This window comes from Homarus americanus, unplaced genomic scaffold (assembly GCF_018991925.1).
Source record: "Homarus americanus isolate GMGI-L3 unplaced genomic scaffold, GMGI_Hamer_2.0 scaffold45698, whole genome shotgun sequence".
Taxonomy (NCBI): Eukaryota; Metazoa; Arthropoda; class Malacostraca; order Decapoda; family Nephropidae; genus Homarus; species Homarus americanus.
This window is the reverse complement of record NW_024735554.1, coordinates 11,901,073-11,917,705: the sequence shown is the minus strand read 5'-3', so window position 1 is coordinate 11,917,705 and position 16,633 is coordinate 11,901,073.

Below are 16,633 nucleotides of genomic sequence, written 5' to 3'. Positions count from 1 at the left end.
TAAGCTCTTAAAGACGCTTCCATTGTCAATATTTATAATAACAGGGGAGACCTGTCATAATGTGGCAACTACCGTGGAAACTTGCTGCTGTCTGTAGCTGGCAAGATTATCGCCCGAGTCCTCTTAAACAGACTCCTCCCTGAGGCGGAAAACCTCTTCCCATAATCTCAATGTGGTTTTAGACTATCACGTGGCACCACTGACATGATCTTTGCTGCCTGCCAGATACAGGAAAAGTGCAGAGAACAGCATCGTGACCTGTACATGGCTTTCATCGACCTAACCAAGGCCTTCGACACGATCAACAGGGAAGCCCTGTTGTGGACCCTCAGCCGTTTTGGCTGCCCAGCAAAATTCATCGCCATTGTGAGGCGACTCCACGATGGCATGAACGGTAGTGTCCTGCACAACGGCACCCAGTCTGAGTTCTTCCCCATCCAAACAGGGGTCAAACAAGGGTGTGTACTGACACCAACTCTCTCTTCCATTTTCTTGGCTGCCTTCCTTACTCATGCCAGTGCCAATTTAGCCAGCGGGGTGAACATCGAGTACCAGGTGAAGGGGGGATCTTTTCAACATAAGACGACTCCAGGCAAGATCAAACGTGTTGGCAGCTTCCCTTACTGAACTTCAGTATGCAGACGACCTCACCCTTTTTGCTCACACTGAACACGACCTACAGGAGATCCTAAACACCTACGCAGATGCGTATGTGCACTTCGGCCTTGAGGTGAATGTACACTCGCAACAAAAAGTATCGGTGCATACTGTAGTGTGAACAATTTGAGACCAGTGACGATAGGTATTAGGAAAGGCGAGTTGTTCCAGCCGTATGTTGGCAGCCCTGGTCAAGTGAAACAAACCGTTATAAATAAGGTCGGGAAGTGATAAATAGACAGTATGAAATATGAGGAGCTCCCTGTTAACAAAATTATTTGTGATACTTGTGAATATTGCCACATTAATTTATGCTACCAAATAAACCACTCAACCTGGTCGTCCTGAGGGGTGGTGCAGCGTGGACGGCCGCTCCGAAACCTGTCGTCTGTAGCACCAGTTTCGAGGTATCGTCGAATCCATCTTGCAGCTGTGTTCCTGTGGACACCAACCCGCTGGCTAATCTGTGACGCCGAACCCTTCGTTATGAAGGGCAATAATAGCTCCTCGTGTTCCCTCTGAGGTTTCCATGTCGTCTGGCATGTGTAGATCTCTACTGCTTCATATTGCCTTTGTTTTATACCCACGTTCACCGAGACCGAACCCTCGCTCATCAATCAGTCGACACAAAGCAACAATCCGAAAAGAGGAAACAAACACACTGATTGTTAACCATATAGGAGGGGGGGGGGGGTTATGAGGATACACTTACCAACCTTCCCGACATATCACAGTGTATACGTATCGTTTCGGAAGTCGTCGATCTCACCCTGCACCGATATTTTTTGGTGCGAGTGTACATAAGACTCAGATTCTTTCAACCCACTTTCGGTATCTCGGCTCCCACCTGTCCACCACCGCAGACATCGATGAAGAGATTCAGCACCGGATCAGATGTGCATCTCAAGCCTTTGGTGGACTCTGAAACCATGTCTTCAGCTGTAGGGAGCTGAAATTATCTACAAAGCAGTGGTCCTCCCCACCTCAAGCCACTTGAAAACTTTCACCAACGTAGTCTACGTTTAATCCTCCGAGTTTGCTGGGAAGACAAGAGAACAAATGCCAGTATTCTTGCTGATACCAACTGTAGGAGCATCGAGGCTACCGTTATCCATGAACAGCTACGCTGGACTGGCCATGTTACCCGAATGGACAACAGTAGACTGCCAAAGCAGCTACCTTACAGTCACCTAACGAATAGTAAACGTAACGCTGGCGGGCAATTGAAAAGGTATAAGAATAGTCTTAAGACAAACCTGAAAAAGCACCAAATTGACCCCTTCACCTGGGAGTCGATTACTACACATCGTAACACTTGGAGGAGCACCACACGAGAAGGTGTCAATACTTTCGAGTTAGCCCGACTGCAAACCGAGGCAGACAAGCGCCAACGCCGAAAAGACGCTGCCACCGCCCCTCCCGCACTCGATGCAGCCCTCCACATATGCAACGAATGTGGACGACCCTGCGGGTCCCGTATCGGCCTCTTTAGCCACCTTAAAACTCACCAACCTAGGTGACATCCCTAATAACTCATATCATTGTATTATAGCTGGATGATCGTCATACTCGATTCCGAGTGACAGCAAAGTAGTAGTCGTAGTGTGTGGACAGATCAAACACATTACAGTATTGGCTGGGTAATGTTGGCGGCAATAGATCTTTGGGGGACCGTGGTCTTGGGTACTATACACAGAGTCGATCAGCGAGTGTGGTGCTCCGGGCAGAGGAAGCATTAGCTGATATCTGGTCCGTTATCCCAGCGGAAGTTTCGTGACGAGACAATGACGCCTCCCTCTCGTTATGCCTCGCTCTCTCCCTCTCGTTATACCTAGCTCCCTATCCCTCTTCTCGTTATGCCTCGACTCCCTCTCCCTCTTCTCGTTATGCCTCGACTCCCTCTCCCTCTTCTCGGTATGCCTCGGCTCCCTCTTCTCGTTATGCCTCAGCTTCCTCTTCTCGTTATGCCTCGGCTCCCTCTCCCTCTTCTCGTTATGCCTCGGCTCCCTCTCCCTCTTCTCGTTATGCCTCTTCTCCCTCTCATCATAACTCAGCCCCTCTCCCCTGTCATCATACCTCGATCCCTCTCCCATTCATTATACCTCGCACCCTCCCTCCGCCTCACACATATATTAATAAACAAGTCTAGACTCCAGACTAGGAACACTTCAGCCCTACACAACACTCTTTAACACATGACCACTTTGGGTGTGTTATTGTGTGTGTGCGCGCCTTTAGCGCGGGTGGGGCACTCGAAATCTGTTCTCCCATTGCTTTGTGGCTTCGCATATTTTATATTTTTCCTCGCGTTGATATGAATGGTGATGCAGGTACGGCAGAGGTGGAGTGGGTGGGTGGGTGGGTGGGGTTTGCTATGTCAGGGCTGAAGTTATTCGTGATCGTGGTATAGTGAACGTGTTTGTTGGACAGTATGCTGGAGACTCAAGGTTTGTGTAGTAGGTGGCAGGTTGTGTGAGTGGCTTGGGTTGTGTGTGGAGTTAGAATAGAGGCGGTGAGTAACGGCCAGGGAGTGAGGATTTGGGAAGGGCGACACCAAACAGGAAGAAGAGTAAGAGCGGTGATAAAAGATAGTTACGAAATACGAACAGGTGTTGGGAGGGCGGCAGGCCGGGAAGGAGGCAGCTTGGCGGCAGGGCACGTGGTGCTTAGTGCCGGCCGGCAATGTGGCGTCCCCACACGCTCACCACCACGCTGCCGGCACACCTGTGTTACCTGGCCCCACTCAGTCACTCCACCCACTGCCTCGCAACCACACAACGCCCTGCTTCTCCCTTCCTCCCTCCAGCTCCCTGCCGAACCTCACCACCCTGAGGACGTCACAGGTTTCTCGCCTCACATGTGTGTAGCCACGACGCTGCACTTGATGTCTGCTCATGGAAATCTTACATTTTACTGGCGTCCACCACCGTGCACATTGACGAGGTGTTCGGGGACTGATACTATGGAGAATTCTGTAGTAGAAATGGTTAAAACTGGTTAGCAGTCTTATACACCTTGAGGTGAGCATGTACAGTAGTTGAAGAGCCAACAAGTGGAGACTCCGCCTGGCAACACGACTGGTGGCGATGTTTGGTTTACTGGTGAAGTATCAGCCATAACACATCACTGTTGTGTTTAATTCTTCAGAAGAATTATAAAGAAATTAAACAAAATAAACTCAGCCCCGTGGCTTTGATGTGAACCTTTGATCAGGACTGCAGTGTTATATGTGTTCCAGTAGTGAAGATAATGGCTGCTGTTATTTTCCTCTGTACATACTAACGTGAGACTTATGGTTACTCACAACTTCTGGGGGCTGACTTATTCTAGGTCAGAGCTGTTCCGAACCCCTACCAGCGTTAAAGACAAAGAAACACTTCATAGGGAACACGCACGCCAAGTGGTTCATTGAAACAGAGACATGAGAATGAAACATCAAGTGAAGCATTGAGATGTTAAGTGAGACGATATACTTTGAGGCAGAGCATCATGATAAACGGGACAGTGAAAGTTAATGCAAGGCAGTGAGAGTAAATTAGATAATTAATAAAACAAGTACGTGAATTAATCTCCTGGTGAACCAATGAAAAAAATGTTCCGGCTGGTTGGACGCAGATGACTGAAACAGAGAGTGAGACAGTGAGGCGTCGGTGTAGTGAGAGACTGTAGGAGTAGTATGAATGCCATGCTGGTTGTGTAAACAATGGTTCCTGCTGCTGCTTGTGCTTATTGTGAAGTTTGTCACTCATTACTGCTGGTGACAGTGTTGTGAAGACTCCTGGTGAGTGTTGTGAGGCCTGGTGACTGGTGTGAAGCCTCCTGGTGAGTGCTGCGAGGTCTGGTGACTGGTGTGAAGCCTCCTGGTGAGTGTTGTGAGGCCTGGTGACAGTGTTGTGAAGACTCCTGGTGAGTGTTGAGGCCTGGTGACAGTGTTGTGAAGCCTCCTGGTGAGTGTTGTGAGGCCTGGTGACAGTGCTGTGAAGCCTCAATATGTAGTACATTATGTGAAATGACTTAGTGGCGTTTTCATTATGTAAATCATGTGAACATGAGTGTTATTATGAAGTCGGCTGTTGACGGACCTCGCCAAACCTGATAAAGTTATTTCTTATGAAGTCTTTGAAGACGATGCTTATTACAAGACTAGTGCTGAGGCCTGGGCTTAATTTTTTATGGAAATATGTACGAATTGATGACATCTGTGGCGATAAGAACAATTATTGGCAGTGTAAGAACGAGTTGGTTGGAGGTCGACAATTTATCTGTGGGCAAATATATTGACTAGATTGTAATAAGATAACTTAGAAAATATACACCAACTTCTTTTTACTGATATTTCACAGTTACTGCACATTGATATTCAAAGAAACATAGCAGGAACTTATATGTTTTAATGAAAGTATTGTGCACTGTACAGTAGACGGATGGCAAGGTAATCGTAAACACAATGTATGATAATTCTTTATGTACTTTTTGACACTTGGTGATAACACGGTGCAAGACGTGAGTTGTGGAAGACTTGTGTTTACGTTACAGCGTGTCTTGTGATCTGATAAAGGTGCGTAACTTTACTATACATTGTCATCAGACTGTTACGAGCCTCAGGTGAGACACTTGTAGTTAAAGACCTGTGCCCCCTCCCCAACATAACCTGTGCCTTACTCCTTCACCTGAGTGACTGGATATCTCTTTAGCTTCACCTGGACGATACTACAGATCTGTGTGAGCTTTATCAGAGGTTCGCGTCTCTCACCTGAGTAGCTATAAGAGTTGAGCTCCCTTATTGTACTTTAAAGACGCCTTACTTAAAGGAAATAAGGTAGAAGCCCAGATGAGCCATGTTGTGAAGCCATAATGTCTTCGTCTGTGATCGTCAACATGTTTATGGAAGAGGAGGAGGAGTCCCAGGACAAATTTTCAGACACATGGGAGTCTTTCCTAGATCCTCCAGAGTCCTTCATGGACAATGTGGAGGCAGCCATGGAGCCTGGAAGGTCCACACAGGGAGCCTTCTCTGTGAAGTATCAAGGATCCAGTGCTCCGTCAAGGTCGTCCTCGTTCACCTCGTCGTCCTCGTCATTACCGCTCTTCTCTCACCTCTTGTCAGGTATTGTAGACTGCGCCACCGTATAGTGCACAACTGTACACAGTCATCTGTTAAGTGTCTTCGGGATGTTATGTTTTGTGTTTAGCCTTATTTATAAACATGTGTTCAGCGGACACTTTTTCCTTAAGTCAGTTTTATCAGCGTGTGGTCTCCTTGTGTTATTTGGGTAATATTGGTTGCAGGTGATTAGGAGAGTGAGTGGATGGTTCAATATCGTGTGCGCGCGCGTCTGGACTTTGTTCTGGTGGTACAGTACACTTTGAACAGTGAAAGTGGGTCCCGAGGCGTGATGGCTAGTTTACGCCTAGTGTGGATCAGGCATGGGGGCAATTAATTAACTTTATCGTTAACTTCTACAACTTAACTTTTAAAGTAATGGGACCTTTAATTAACTTAATCGAAATTTGATCAAATTAATCTTTTAACTACGATTAATTATCGATTAACTCCTTTGAAAAATAACAAGTAGCTGTATAATATAGAACACAGGGACCCTTGCGCCCAGTGAGTGAACAAAGATGTAGTATGCCTGACGCACTGTTGACGATTCAGTTATTCAATCTACTGTATTCATTGACTATTTTTGGAATACATTTACAGGTTACTTATTCCACAAAAAAATTCCTCCAAGCAAATTGGTCACAGATTGGTTAACATAACTTAATCGAAAAAATATGAACTGGTTAATGTTTAAAAATCAAGTTAAGTTATGGATACAACAGAGTGAACACCGAGCCTTCAGTATAGAAGCTAACAATGTTGCTGACACTAAACTCTACTGTTTTCACTCACTTAACTGTAATGTTAGGTACCCAGTCACTGCCGAGTTGACCGGGGGGCATGTACCAGCGACCCGTCACACTGAAGGAGAACACTTCGTGTCCACTGCAGGGTCATTCCACCCTATTAACACGTCTCGTTGTTTTCTTGAGGCTAGAGGGCTTATTACTAAGACTAACACAAATTCCCCAACGTTAGTTATGAACACAACAGTAAAAAAAAAAAACAACAACACGAACTTTTGACTTGTAAGACATAGATGTAAGCGTAGACAGCAAAATTAGCCAATTTGACGACCATAAAATAGAGCATTTAATTAAATCTGCTGAGGACTCGACTTTAAACTACAGGAAGGTGTAAAAAAAATTCCGCATGGTCTAAAAAATGGCAGATAAACTTTAATTTGGACAAATGTAAAGTACAGTACTTAGTCTAGGAGATGTAAACAGAGAAACCAGATATCAGATGAACAACGTTGTTTCAGAAACACGACTGTGAGAAAGATTTAGGAGAAATGAAGTAGGAATCTTAAACCAAGATAACAATGCGTATTTCCTCGAAATTAGGCTAACAAAGTACTTAGGTTCTTACAAAGGAGTGTTAGTTACAAGACTAGAGAGGCCACCCTAAAACTATTTCTTGCGCTTGAGAGACCTCACTTGGATTACGCGGTTCAGTTTTGGTCACCGTACTACAGAATGGATATAGAATCCTTAGAAAGAATTCAGAGGAGAATGACAAGACTAATCCCGTGCATCAAGAACCTTGAGTATAGAGACAGTTCAAAGCATCTTAATTTGCACTCCCTCGAGAGACGTAGAGTGAGGGGCGATAATTATGATCGAGGTGTAGAAATGGAAGTCAGGGCTAAACAAAGTTGATATAACAAAGGTATTCAAACTATCCAACCAGGAGCGAACTCGAAGCAATGGTTTTAAATTAATTTAGATTTAGGCGCGAGATAGGTAAACATTGGTTTGGAAATAGAGTAGTGGATGAGTGGAACAAGTTACCGAACTTCCATCATTAACTCGAATGCGGTGGGTAGCTTCAAATATAGGTCCGGCGGATTATGAGGGATAGGGGTTGGGTGTAAATGGGGCTGCCTAGTATGGGCCAATAGCCCAGCTGCAGTTTCCCCCATTCTTGTGTTCTTAAGGCATCCCCCTCCCTTGTGTAACCTCATGCCTATAAGCTCATTAACGACACTATGTAGAGTACAGTTGTGAACCTAATGCCACTCCCCACTGCCCCTCGCTAGCCCATGGTGGAAAAATTGGGTGCGTACAATGGCGATGGTGAATTCGTGGTAGAAGGAAGGTCGCCTGTACTATAATGCCGAGTGTGTTCGTGTGTGAGGGAGAGACGAGACGTGCGGGAAAGAACACACACATTACTACACTGAAATAAACTTAGTATATTTATAATGTTTTATAGCTGTGAATGTGAACAATAGAGAGAGAAAACGCTAGATTAAAAATGAGACAAATGGAGAAGAGTAAGAACTGGAGCCTGGAGGAGTATAGGTAACTGATGACAGGAAAGGAACTGACGGGATCATTTCATCACTTTTCAATGGAATTCTATAAACATTGTGTTCCTGTCTTCCACCACACACACGACCACTTCAGACTGCCATATTTTTACTGTTTTAACACTTGGGTTGACATGATTCGATTCTCTTATCACCGAGGCTAATGGTACCAACAAATGTCGTACGTCATGTCTCGCTCAAGGTTTGGTTAGGTTTAGTTTCTGGATAATCTCTCAATTCTCGTCCATCGTGAGAGATAAAGTGACGAGATTTGTCCATACGATTAACCCAGTGTTGGTCCCAGTCTTTGCAAGATTGGTGTTTTATAGTTACCTCATATGGTTAGTGTCACCCAGCACCGTGAAGCAACAGCTAGTATAGAACCACCTTAGTCTTGACGATCTGTACGTCTCCATCCTGCACTGTTAATAATACTAGAATTTGTCTGTGGTGTAAACAGTCACTACTGAGGCGGAGTTTAAAAAAATCGTAAACTGTTGACAACAAAGTTTTTAGTATTGAGAATATGACCATAGTGTTGTTTATGTTTGGAAGGTATATAACCATCACTTGTAACAGATGTGGGTTAAAAAATGGCAAACAAGAAGAGCAGCGAACCAAATCAAAGACATCAAGCAAATTCATACCCGAATTGAATCTTGTCTGGTCGTGTGTGTGTGTGTGATCGGAACTGACAAATACATTATAAAAAGTTACCGTCACTGTGTGCGGGGTGCATCATTATGTTCAGCTGTCAGGTATTGATACAGTTATATTTTAAAGTTCAAATTTGTTCATGAAACTTTTGTTGTTTCTGACTGCAGACTCTTACCGAAATATGGCCTTATTATAGTCATGTATGAACGAATCTTGTATTCTACCGATATTTACAGTATATAATCATAACGTTTTTTCTTATGTGATTATCTATATTATACGAAACTGTTCTAGACTATTGCTTTACAATGGGAACACAACTTTAGAAGAGGGTGAATATTTTTGTATAGTATATAGTGAGTCTCCGTTGGGTACAGTTATGGAGCTCAATGCCAAAACCTTTACATAGTGTACTGTACTAGCGTGTGCGTGTGCCACGCACACACACACACACACACACACACATATATATATATATATATATATATATATATATATATATATATATATATATATATATATATATATATATATATATATATATATATATATATATATATAAGAGAAGGAGAGGAGGGATAAATAAGAGGGAAAGGTCACTGAATGTGTGTTAGTGTATTGTGTACCACCACCTGGTACTGTGTGTGGGGCAACTGCTGGTTGGTATAGACTATTGAGGGTACAGTATACTTCGTTAATGTTGTAGGAATTATAGATCGCGCGGCCCACTTGTGTCTGCCTACCGTCACTCCTCTAGCACCACACCACTACAATACTACAGCGGCCCTCACTCCTCTAGCACCACACCACTACAATACTACAGCGGCCCGTCACTCCTCTAGCACCACACCACTACAGCGGCCCCTCACTCCTCTAGCACCACACCACTACAGCGGCCCCTCACTCCTCTAGCACCACACCACTACAGCGGCCCCTCTCCCTCTAGCACCACACCACTACAGCGGCCCCTCACTCCTCTAGCACCCACCACTACAGCGGCCCCTCACTCCTCTAGCACCACACACAATCTACAGCGCCCCTCACTCCTCTAGCACCACACCACTCAATACTACAGCGGCCCGTCCTCCTCTAGCACCACACCACTACAGCGGCCCCTCACTCCTCTAGCACCACACCACTACAGCGGCCCTCACTCCTCTAGCACCACACCACTGCGGCCCCTCACTCCTCTAGCACCACCACTGCAGCCCTCACTCCTCTAGCACCACACCACTACAGCGGCCCCTCACTCCCTCTAGCACCACACCACTACAGCGGCCCTCACTCCTCTAGCACCACACCACTACAGCGGCCCCTCCTCCTCTAGCACCACACACTCACCTCCTGCACCACACAGGCCCCACTCCTCTAGCACCACACCACTACAGGCCCCTCACTCCTCTAGCACCACACCACTACAGCGGCCCCTCACTCCTCTAGCACCACACCCACGACAGCCTGGCCCTCACTCCTCTAGCACCACACCACTACAGCGGCCCCTCACTCCTCTAGCACCACACCACTACAGCGGCCCCTCACTCCTCTAGCACCACCACTACAGCAGCCCCTCACTCCTCTAGCACCACACCACTACAGCGGCCCTCCCCTCTCAGCACCACACCACTACAGCGGCCCCTCACTCCTCTAGCACCCACCACTACAGCGGCCCCTCACTCCTCTAGCACCACACCACCACTACAGCGGCCCCTCCTCCTCTAGCACCACACCACTACAGCGGCCCTCACTCCCTCTAGCACCCACCACACAACTACAGCGGCCCCTCACTCCTCAGCACCACACCACTACAGCGGCCCCTCCCTCCTCTAGCACCACCACTGTGCCCCTCACTCCTCTAGCACCACACCACTACAGCGGCCCCTCACTCCTAGCACACCACACACTACAGCTGTCCCTCTACACCACACCACTACGCGGCCCTCACTCCTCAGCACCACACCACCACAGTGCCCCTCACTCCTCTAGCACCACACCACTACAACGGCCCTCCTCTCAGCACCACCACTACAGCGCCCCCTCCTCTCACCACACCTCCTGGCGGCCCCTCACTCTCTAGCACCACACCACTACAGCGGCCCCTCCTCCTCTAGCACCACACCACCACAGCGGCCCCTCACTCCTCTAGCACCACCACACAATACTACAGCGGCCCCTCACTCCTCTGGCACCACCACTACAGCGGCCCCTCCCCCTGGCACCACCACTACAGCGGCCCTCACTCCTCTGGCACCACACCACTACAGCGGCCCTCACTCCTCTAGCACCACACACCATACTACAGCGCCGTCACCTCTAGCACCACACCACTACAGCGGCCCTCACCTCTAGCACCACACCACTCAACCAGCGGCCCTCCTCCTCTAGCACCACACCACTCACACAGCGGCCCCTCACTCTAGCACCACACCACTACAGGCCCCTCCTCTAGCACCACACCACTACAGCGGCCCCTCACTCCTCTAGCACCACACCACTACAGCGGCCCCTCACTCCTCCTAGCACCACACCACTACAGCGGCCCCTCACTCCTCTAGCACCACACCACTACAATACTACAGCGGCCTCACTCCTCTAGCACCACACCACTACAGCGGCCCCTCCTCCCTAGCACCACACCACTACAGCGGCCCCTCACTCCTCTAGCACCACACCACTACAGCGGCCCCTCACTCCTCCTAGCACCACACACCACTGCGGCCCCTCACCCTCTAGCAACACCACTACAGCGGCCCCTCCTCCTCTAGCACCACACCACTCCACAGCGGCCCCTCACCCTCCTGCACCACACCACTACAGGCCCCTCACTCCTCTAGCACCACACCACTACAGCGGCCCCTCACTCCTCTAGCACCACACCACTACAGCGGCCCTCCTCCTCTAGCACCACACCACTACAGCGGCCCCTCACTCCTCTAGCACCACACCACTACAATACTACAGCGGCCCCTCACTCCTCTAGCACCACACACCACTACAGCGGCCCCTCACTCCTCTAGCACCACACCACTACAGCGGCCTCACCTCAGCACCACACCACTACAGCGGCCCCTCCTCCTCTAGCACCACACCACTGCAGCCCTCACTCCTCAGCACCACACCACTACAGCGGCCCTCACTCCTCTAGCACCACACCACACAATACTACAGCGGCCTCCTCCTCTAGCACCACACCACTACAATACTACAGCTGCCCCTCCTCCCTCTAGCACCACACCACTACACGTGCCCCTCACTCCTCTAGCACCACACCACTACAGCGGCCCCTCACTCCTCTAGCACACACCACTACAGCCCCTCCTCCTCTAGCACCACACCACTACAGCGGCCCCTCACTCCTCTAGCACCACACCACTACAGCGGCCCCTCCTCCTCTAGCACCACACCACTACAGCGGCCCCTCACTCCTCTAGCACCACACCACTACAGCAGCCCTCACTCCTCTAGCACCACACCCTACAGCGGCCCCTCACTCCTCTAGCACCCACACCACTGGCGGCCCCTCACTCCTCTAGCACCCACCACTACAGCGGCCCCTCACTCTCGCACCACACCACTACAGCGGCCCCTCACCCTCTAGCACCACTACAGGCCCCTCACTCCTCTAGCACCACACCACATACAGCGGCCCCTCCACTGGCACCACCACTGCATGGCCCCTCACTCTCTGGCACCACACCACTCACATACTACAGCGGCCCTCACTCCTCTAGCACCACACACCACTACAGCGGCCCCTCACTCCTCTGCACCACACCACTACAGCGGCCCCTCACTCCTCCTAGCACCACACCACTACAGCGGCCCCTCACTCCCTCTAGCACCACACCACTACAGCGGCCCCTCACTCCTCCTAGCACCACACCACTACATCACAGCGGCCTCACTCCTCTAGCACCACACCACTCATCACAGCGGCCTCCTCCTCCTAGCACCACACCACTACAGCGGCCCCTCCTCCTCTAGCACACACCACTACAGCGGCCCCTCACTCCTCTAGCACCACACCCACTACAGCTGCCCCTCACTCCTCTGGCACCACACCACTACAGCGGCCCTCACTCCTCTAGCACCACACCACTACAGCGGCCCCTCACTCCTCTAGCACCACACCACACACTACAGCGGCCCCTCACTCCTCTAGCACCACACACCACTGTGGCCCCTCTCCTCCTCTAGCACCACACCACTACAGCGGCCCCTCACTCCTCTAGCACCACACCACTACAGCGGCCCCTCACTCCTCTAGCACCACCACACCACTACAGCGGCCCCTCACTCCTCTAGCACCACACCACTACGGCTCCTCACTCCTCTAGCACCACACACCACTACAGCGGCCCTCACTCCTCTAGCACCACACCACTACAGCTGCCCCTCACTCTCGCACCACACCACTACACACTACAGGCCCCTCTCCTCTAGCACCACACCACTACAATACTACAGCGGCCCCTCACTCCTCTGGCACCACACCACTCACAATCTACAGCGGCCCTCCTCATCTAGCACCACACCACTACAATACTACAGCGGCCCCTCCTCCTCTAGCACCACACCACTACATCTACAGCGGCCCCTCATCTCTAGCACCACACCACTACAGTGCCCCTTCATCTCTAGCACCACCACTACTGGCGGCCCCTCACTCCTCTAGCACCACACCACTACAGCTGCCCCTCACTCCTCAGCACCACACACCACCTGCAGCCCCTCACTCCTCTAGCACCACACCACTACAGCGGCCCTCACTCCTCTAGCACCCACACTACACTACAGCGGCCTCACTCCTCTAGCACCACACCACTACAGCGGCCCCTCACTCCTCTAACCACACCACACAGCGGCCCCTCACTCCTCTAGCACCACACCACTACAGCGGCCCCTCACTCCTCTAGCACCACACCACTACATACTACAGCTGCCCTCCTCCTCTAGCACCACACCACTACAGCGGCCCCTCACTCCTCACAGCACCACACCACTACCACTACAGCGGCCTCACTCCTCTGGCACCACACCACTACAACTACAGCGGCCCTCACTCCTCTGACCACCACACCACTACAGCTGCCCCCTCCTCCCTCTAGCACCACACACCACTACAGCGGCCCCTCACTCCTCTAGCACCACACCACTACAGCGGCCCCTCACTCCTCTGCTTCCCACCACTACAGCGGCCCCCTCACTCCTCTAGCACCACACCACACACCTACAGCGGCCCCTCACTCCTCTAGCACCACACCACTACAGCCCCTCACTCCTCTAGCACCACACCCACTACAGCGGCCCCTCACTCCTCTAGCACCACACCACTGCGGCCCCTCACTCCTCTAGCACCACACCACTACAATACTACAGCGGCCCTCCTCCTCTAGCACCACACCACTACAGCGGCCCCTCACTCTCTAGCACCACACCACTACCATACTACAGCGGCCCTCACTCCTCTAGCACCACACCACTACAATCCTACAGCGGCCCTCACTCTCCAGCACCACACCACTAGCGGCCCCTCACTCCTCTAGCACCACCACCACTAGCGGCCCCTCACTCCTCTAGCACCACACCCACTACAGCAGCCCCTCCTCCTCTAGCACCACCTACTACAGCGGCCCCTCCTCCCTCTAGCCACACCACACAAACTACAGGCCCCTCACTCCTCTAGCACCACACCACCTGGCGGCCCTCACTCCTCTAGCACCACACCACTACAGCGGCCCCTCTCCTCTGGCACCACACCACACGGCCCCTCCTCCTCTAGCACCACACCACTACAGCGGCCCCTCACTCCTCTAGCACACACCACCACAGCGGCCCCTCATCCTCTAGCACCACACCACTACAATACTACAGCGGCCCTCACTCCTCTAGCACCACACCACTACAGCGGCCCCTCACTCCTCCACCACCCTACAGCGGCCCCTCACTCCTCTAGCACCACACCACTACAGCGGCCCTCCTCCTCTAGCACCACACCACTACAGCGGCCCCTCACTCCTCTAGCACCACACCACTACATCTACAGCGGCCCCTCACTCTCTAGCACCACACCACTACAGCGGCCCCTCACTCCTCTAGCACCACACCTACAGCGGCCCTCCTCCTCTAGCACCACACCACTACAGCGGCCCCTCCTCCTCTAGCACCACCACTACAGCGGCCCCTCACTCCTCCTAGCACCACACCACTACAGCGGCCCCTCCTCCTCTAGCACCACACCACCATCTACAGCGGCCCCTCACTCCTCTCAGCACCACACCACTAACTACAGCGGCCCTCCTCCTCTAGCACCACACCACTAATACTACAGCGGCCCTCACTCCTCTAGCACCACCACTAGCGCCTCACTCCTCAACACCACCTCAGCGGCCCCTCACTCCTCTAGCACCACACACCACTACAGCGGCCCCTCACTCCTCTGGCACCACACCACTACAGCGGCCCCTCCCTCCTAGCACCACACCACTACAGCCCCCTCCTCCTCTAGCACCACACCACTGGCGGCCCCTCACTCCCTCTAGCACCACACCACCAGCGGCCTCACTCCTCGCACCACACCACTACAGCGGCCCCTCACTCCTCTAGCACCACACCACAGCTGCCCCCTCACTCCTCTAGCACCACACCACTGCAGCCCCTCCTCCTCTAGCACCACACCACTACAGCGGCCTCACTCCTCTAGCACCACACCACTACATGCGGCCTCACTCTAGCACCACACCACTACAGGCCCCTCACTCCTCTGGCACCACACCACTCATACTACGCGGCCCCTCACCCTAGCACCACACCACTGCAGGCCCCTCACTCCTCACAGCACCACACTACAGCGGCCCTCACTCCTCTAGCACCACACCACTACAGGCCCCTCACTCCTCAGCACCACACCACCTACAGCGGCCCCTCACTCCTCTAGCACCACACCACTACAATACTACAGCTGCCCCTCCTCTCTAGCACCACACCACTACAATACTACAGGGCCCCTCACTCCCTAGCACCCACCACTGGCGGCCCTCACTCCTCTAGCACCACACCACTACAGGGCCCTCTCGCTGGCCCCTCACTCCTCTAGCACCACACCACTACAGCGGCCCCTCCTCCTCCTAGCACCACACCACTACAGCGGCCCCTCACTCCTCTAGCACCACACACACAATACTGGCCCCTCACTCCTCTAGCACCACACCACTACAGCGGCCCCTCACCTCCTCTAACCACACACCACTACAGTGCCCCTCACCCCTCTAGCACCACACCACTACAGGCCCCTCCCCTCTAGCACCACACCACTACAGTGGCTCCTCACTCCTCTAGCACCACACCACTACAGCGGCCCCTCACTCCTCTAGCACCACACACCACAGCGGCCCGTCACCCTCTAGCACCACACCTACAGCTGCCCTCACTCCTCTAGCACCACACCACTACAATACTACAGCGGCCCCTCACACTCTAGCACCACACCACTACAGTGGCCCCTCACCTCTAGCACCACACCACTACACCACAGCGGCCCTCACTCTCTAGCACCACACCACTACAACACAGCTGCCCGTCACTCCTCTAGCACCACACCACTACAATACTACAGCGGCCTCACTCCTCTAGCACCACACCACTACAGCGGCCCTTCACTCCTCTAGCACCACACCACTACAGCCCCTCACTCCTCTAGCACCACACCACTACAGCGGCCCCTCACTTCCTAGCACCACACCACTACAGCGGCCCTCACTCCTCTAGCACCACACCACTACAGCGGCCCGTCACTCCTCTAGCACCACACCACTACAACTACAGCGGCCCCTCACTCCTCTGGCACCCCACCACTACAGCGGCCCCTCACCCTCTAGCACCACACCACTGGCGGCCCTCAC